Raw genomic sequence first — 7,128 nt, forward strand, 5'->3', positions numbered from 1 at the left:
TAATAATATAGTACATGCCTCAAAGAGGTGTTATGGGAACTAAATAAGATAATGTGTGATTGCACTAGTACTTGGCATATAATGAAGCCTTTAAAAAGTTTGCTGCTGTTATTGTTATTATAATGATAATTATTATAAGAGCCAGGCAGGAAGGTAAGTAAGGACTGTGGGGACTGAGGCCAAGAGCTCTCTTCAAAGATGACAGTTTTCCCTCAGCTCTGTTCTATTGTTAACTGCCAGGGAATATCAAATCTTAGAATTTTCAAGAGAAGCCCGAAATCCACCTATGTGGATGAAATCTCTCCATTAAAAAGAAATGTTGATGACTAATTCAATTTGTAAAAACACTGTGTAGACCAAACACAATACAAAATGGGTCTTTCATTTACAATAGTTGTAAATAGAGTGGAAGTATAGGGAAATAAATAGCATAACTAGGGCGAATAAATAGCATAACTAAGTCTTTCCTGTCTCCCAGCTCTAACCTGGTGTTACTCTGACTTGGTTACTCCCTGGTAATGAGATCAGAGACAGAAAGGAAAAGAAGAGAAAAAAGGCTGACAGAACAACAGGTTGGAGTTTTTCAAAGAAGAAAAGAAGTGGCATGATGGAATCCTGTCACTCATCAGTGTAGAGGGGGCTGAGAGCCTTCTGTAATCAAAGTTCTGTGCCAGGCAATATGCTGTGCAGAAGCACAGACATTTAAGACAGAGTTCCAGCCATCCTAGAGCTGGTAGCCTGGGGAAAATAGAAGAACCTGAGAGATTATTGCTTTCAAGTCCCTTTAGGATAGGTGTGAAGTGGATTTTCAGGCAAATGCTTATGAGAGCTCAAAGGAGAGAGACATCTCAAATTTTGTTATGTTGGGAATGTTCTCTACAGAGGAGGGGGCCTGTAGGCCTGGTTTTGAAGAGTTTCATCTGGCAGAGCTGAGTTAAAAGGATTTGGTCACAGGAACTACACTTAGCAGGGTCAAAATTCAGATGTCTCCAGAGGACTAGCAGGACACATAGAGGAGTGAGGTGGGAGGGTGTTAGAGATGGGGAGTGGGAGGGAGGGATTGAGGCAAAAGCTAATGTCTAAAGTCAGCTCCAGCTTCTCAGCCTCAGCCAGTGGTGGCCTTGAAGAGTGTGGACTCAGTGTTGACAGATCTTAAGATTTTTTCTTTCAGATTTTAAAACGGAAGTAGGAGGGCTGGGGATGTGGCTCAAGCGGTAGCGCGCTCGCCTGGCATGCGTGCGGCCCGGGTTCGATCCTCAGCACCACATACAAACAAAGATGTTGTGCCTGCCGAAAACGAAAATAAATAAATAAATAAATAAATAAATATTAAAAAAAAAAAAAACGGAAGTAGGAAAGCCTAATTTAAAAAAAATATGGAACACCTCACAAATTTGCGTTTCATGCTTGAAGTTAGCATGAAGTGAGTATAGGAAAGCCTAACTTAACGAAAAACTCTAGATCTGTAGTGTCCAATGTGGTAACCATTAGCTACTCATAGTTATTTAACTGTAAGTTTAATTAAACTAAATTAAGACTTTAGTTCCATAGTCACATTTCTACGTGCTTAATGGCTATGTGTGGCTAGTGACAATCATGTTGTACAGTGTAGGTTTAGAACATTTCTATCAGCAGACACTTCTTTTGGATAGTGTCACTCTGTATTTTTCAACTTGATAACTAATTGAAAAAATTTTAAATATATTTCAGGATAAATATAATATTTTTGAAGACCAGGTAGACATTTAAATTGTTCCTCCAAACAATGTGACAGTGAATTTTGTTTATCTCCTGTCAATTATTTCTGTAGTTTGAAACCCTATTATAAAATTCTTTCCCCAAAAGTTGTAGCATTTCACAGAAGACAATCCCTTTACTCCTTTATATCTATTAGTAGTGAAACAATGGGCCTTTTTTAAAAGAAAAAATATTGGAGGGAGCACTGGCGATGAACCCAGAGATTTTTGTCACTGAGCTACATCCCCAATCCTTTTCATTTTTTATTTTGAGACACAGTCTCACTAAGTCTTTTTTTTTTTTTTCCAAGGAAGGGCGGTGCCCTCAGAGCTTTATTATCTGCTGCCACAGTATGCACAAGGTGACACTAACGCACATTCTACGCGGGGACAAGGGAGGCCAGACAGCTACGCGTAATGCAAAGAAAAGGGGGAAGTTGAGGACTTTGATGGTGGCTGACGCCACTGAACTCTGCTACCGACAAGACCAGAGTTCCCAGGTTCACACTTACACATCTTCAAACACTTGCAGTTTCACGTATCGTGGAGAGGAACATCCACAAGTCAGACTCTGAAAATTCAGATGTTTGGATGGAGAGTTCTTTCACGGCGGGGGATCACTAAGTCTTACTAAAGCTTAAGGCTTCTCTAAGTTGCCGAAGCTGACCTTGAACTCATGATCCTCTTGCCTCAGCCTCCCAAATCTCTGAGATTATAGGCATGTGCCACCTTGCCTGGCTAAGAAAAAAATTTAAATTTTTGCTTTGGATTCCCAGTGTTGACTTAAATTGTTGTTTAAATTATTAAATAAGGCATCAATGATGATAAAACAAAGCCTAAGAATCTAAAGTGTCACAAGCAGTCTGTGGGCTGTGTGTGTGAGCTATGTTGCACATAGTAGCCTCCTGAGGGGATAAGTCTGGCATTGGGGAACTCCCTGGAACCACCCCCCCCCCCAGGGATTGACCACTTGATACAGGTGAACTTCCCCCTCAAGGGGAAGTTCAATTAAGCTTTGCCTAAGATCCTACAAGCACCTGAGATGGGTGTGACTTGCTGAGATGTCAATCAACCTGCTGAATGTAAGACATCAGGAAGCAAGACTCCTGCCTTTGATGTACCCCTCTTAAATAAATCACCAGAACCATCTTTTCTTTGTCTAGTTCCAGCACCCATGTGGACTAGACTGGACTAGATCTATCAGGGGCTTCGCTGTTTGTAAATATATTTCTGAGTGTGTTTTATTATTTGTTAATTATTTGAGATATTAAGATTTCGTGTGGCTTGGACTCCTCCGGGCAGTAACAAGACACTGGTCATCTTTGATCCGAAACTAAACCTTATAGTTCTTGTGTAGCTCTAAAGCCAAAATCAATTTGCAAATGAAATGCAAACAAGACAACCCAACTAGTGCAATTCAAATTACAAACATTAATTTATTGAGAGGGAGGCTATTTTGCTGAAACTTCACTGCTCCTTGAAATGGTTACTCAGCTGACTGCATGCTAAGCCCTTTTGGCTTAACTAAAACCCTGTGATGACTCAGTTCTCCATCCCTTTTCCATTTGATCTACATGCTGCAAACCTCCATTCATACCACTATGTCAGTTGGCCTCAAGTTGATCCCAAAGGGGTTATTATGAGCTAAATCCACTTCTATCCTCTTCCCTTTAGCAGGTGGCAATTAAAGCAGTTCTTTCTGGAATGAGTGCAATGATAAATTCATCCAGGCCTTTTATACTACTTTGATTTTAAGGTGATTATCCAATGATATACATATACTGTGTTATTTTTTTAATAGATTATCCTGAAAAGGAAAACAGAAACTTATTAAATTCTTAGAAAGAGTATTCAGGCCCTGGGAATATCTACAAAGTTATCTGGGATCATGAATCCTGCCCCATGGGGAACTGGGAGCTCTGTATATAGAAAGTACTAAAACACTTCTTGAATTTCTTTGTTAATAGAACAAGTTCAGTATCATCTCGGGATCTTGTGTTGTTATTATTTGGAAAATGAAAATATCAAAACATGGCCTTGAACTTTGGTCTGGCTCTTCTGGGGTTGTAACCAGATCAGTTTGTTCTATGGACTATGTGAGTATGTTAGAAAGTAGGTGATTAGGCACTTGGAGAGTCTAGACACATTCTCTTCCTCTCCCCACCCTAATTTATAATTGGAACGGTGTGGTATACAGTTTCTAGAGAATACGTTCTGTATAGGGTAAGAACATAGACTCCAAAGTCCAAATATCCAGACTTAAGATCTGGCTTAACCACTTGTTAGGTGTGTCACTTTGGACAAATACTTATTCTCATTTTTCTTATCTATAAAATAGAAGTAATAATAGAATCTTCTCCAAGTTGTTATAAGGGGTATGTATTAATACATACGATGCTCTTGGCACAATATTTGACACAGAGGGAGTGCTTTGTAAGTGTGATTTCTACGACTTTGTTTTTACTGACAGTGAGTTGTCAGTGTTACAGAAGCAGCACGGGAATTGGTGGACAAATCAGTTTTGCCTGCCTGTTCTGGTTTTTGGAAACCCAGAAAGTCCTGAGAATCATGAATTGTCTCAAATCTCAAAAGGTTTTTATTGCTGAATAATATTCTATTGTTGGATAGATAACAATTTATTCATTCACCTACTGAGGGAATCTTGGTTGCTTCAACTTTTTGCAGTTATGACTAAAACTGTTGTAAATGTTTGCATACGGTTTTTGCCTAGACATGCATTTTCACATCCATTGGATAGACAACTAGGAGTGCAGTTGCTATATCACATGATAAGATTAAATTTAATTTTGTAAGAATACTAGTGTGGAAACTTTTCAAAGCTCTTATTCCCCAAACATCTGACTCCCAGCTTTTCCTCTCTGGCTTTTGGCTGGTCAATTGTTTGCCTCAATCAATCTCCTTTGCCCCAGGCTGCAATGGCTGGTCCATTTGCTTGTAATGGTTTCAACAAATGCCCTTCTCAAGCCAATCTATGTTCTGAGAAGGTTCCAAGTTAGGCAACATAAAGGCAAGACCTTCCTGTCAGACCTTCAGGAAGCCACTGACAGGTCATCCAGCCTCAGTTCTTTGAGAACAGAATCCTCTGTTCCAGCACCCACACCAGACATACGGGCCATATCTTTAGGACCGTTACTAAGACAGGGAATGGGGATAGAGCCAGGGTAAGCTAAAGTGCCAAAAGCTCTCCTGCCAGGTTCCAATCACCTTTTTCTTAATAAGGGCTCATTTGGTGGCCGTAAACCTTTGACAGTTTGCCAGAGTTTTGATAAAATTAAATTTTTGTTGTTGTTTCTCTGGTGGGATAGATGGTTAAATCTTTGTATTTGTTTGTTTTGAGATGGGATTTGTATGTTGCCCAGACTGATTTTAAACTCCTGGGCTCCAGGAATTCCCCCTCCTTAGTCTCCCAAGCACTGGGACTACAGGCTCATGCTGCTGTGCATGGCCTACTCATTTCATTTCTTATAGGTGTATTCAGTTATTTTCCTTTGTTTTTTTTTTTTTTTGAGTCCGTTTTTAGTCACTTATATCTTTGTAGGAATTTACTCATTTTATCTATGTTCTGGAATTTGTTGTATCTACTTTGGATAACTAAGTTTAACTTATTTATGTAACATATCTAATTTGTTAATAAGTTACCTAAATATAATTATTTATAGTATTATTTCATAATTCTTTTTATTTTTGTAAGGTCATTTTTATGTCCCCTCCTTAATTGCTAAATTTTAGTTTGTGTCTTTTCTCCCTTTTTATTTTTCCTTCAGTATGTTAAGACAAATCTTGCTCCCCACCCCAACTATTTAGATAAAATTCTACTAGTTTACATATCATGTAGTTTTTTCTTTCCTCTTAGTAATTACACTCAGATTCTTTTAGTGTGCAAACTTAAAGTATGATGGTAATCATCTCTTTTTTCTATCAATTCTTTGTCTTTTTCTCTTTTGGTACTGGGGATGGAACCTAGGGTCTTGTGCATGCTAAGCACATGCCTACCCCCTGAGCTACACCTCTACCTTTTTTCTACCTCTACCCTGAGCTACACCTCTTTCTTTTTTTTTCCAAATAATTCAAACCCTTCACTTAGGTCTATTAGTGCACCCTCAGGCCATGTCTGTGAATGTCTGTAATGCTCCCTCCCTGATGAGTGCTGGCTTTCCTGTGTATCAAGCTCTGTGCTGACTCATGTTGCCTTGCTTTGTTGAGAGCATCTTCTTGCCTAGCTGCATTGCTTTTAACAAGCTTGCCATCAAGCTGATTGTCATCCATTTGGAGGCTGCCAGTCTCTTTTTTGTGGTAGACTTGAGGGCTTGCTCTTTGTCTTTGGTGTTCTGCAGTTCTGCTGCTGTGACATCATGGAGTGGATCCAGTTGTGTTTATCCTGCCATCACCTTGAAACACTTGGTCATTACTTATCATGAACCTTTAAGTCTGGATTTGTGTGTTTCTGCAGTTCTAAAAACTCTCCCACTACTGTCTTTTGAAAGATTCAATTTCTCCTTCATTCACTTTCTTTCTTCCCTTTGGGACTCCATTAGGTCTATGTTAGACTTTTGAGTTTGCTTCTCCTTTCATACATTTTCTCAATTTTTTGTTTCTTCATTTTTCTGCACTGAATTCTAGGAGGATTTTTTCAGATTGCCCTGCCTATTCATCGTTTCTCTCATCAGCATGGTTTAATCTGTTGTTTGACACTTCCAGTGAGTTTTTAATTTAAATGTCTTTCATTTATAGAAGTTTCTTTTAAAAATGTTTGTTCTTGTCCTATAACGACATGTTCTTTTCTTATCCCAGTTTTTTCATCTCCCATTATTCTGTAGTTTTCTAGTACTTGGGGGGCATCTACTGGCTTGTGAGTAGAGCTTTTCATTTACTTAGTTTTCCTATAGGCTCTTCAAGAATCCCAGGGCTTCATTTTCTGTGAGCTGAAGGCTCAAAGTTTTCTTTTCCCATATATCTATTATAACCCCAAGTTCCAGCTCCCAGGGTAGTATTCTTTAATAGAAATATGAGTCATGTATAATTTTAAAATATTCTATAAGGCACATTAAAAAGTAAAGGAAATGGGCTGGGGTTGTAGCTCAGTGGTAGAGTGCTTGCCTAGCATGTGTGAGGCAATAGGTTTGATCCTTAGCACTACGTAAAAATAAATAGATAGATAGATAGGTATAGGTATTGTGTCCATTTGCAACTAAAATATTTTTTTACAAAAGGAAGCAGATAAAGTTTATTTAGTAACATATTTAGCCCATGCCTCTAAAATATTGTCATTTCAACATTTATTCTCTATAAAAACCTACTCAATTTACATTGTTTTTGTGTTCAGTCTTACCAGTTCAAGTTGTATTTTACCCTCATACCATGTCTCCATTGG

The sequence above is a fragment of the Marmota marmota genome, unplaced genomic scaffold (assembly GCF_001458135.2).
Source record: "Marmota marmota marmota unplaced genomic scaffold, marMar, whole genome shotgun sequence".
NCBI classification, from domain to species: Eukaryota; Metazoa; Chordata; class Mammalia; order Rodentia; family Sciuridae; genus Marmota; species Marmota marmota.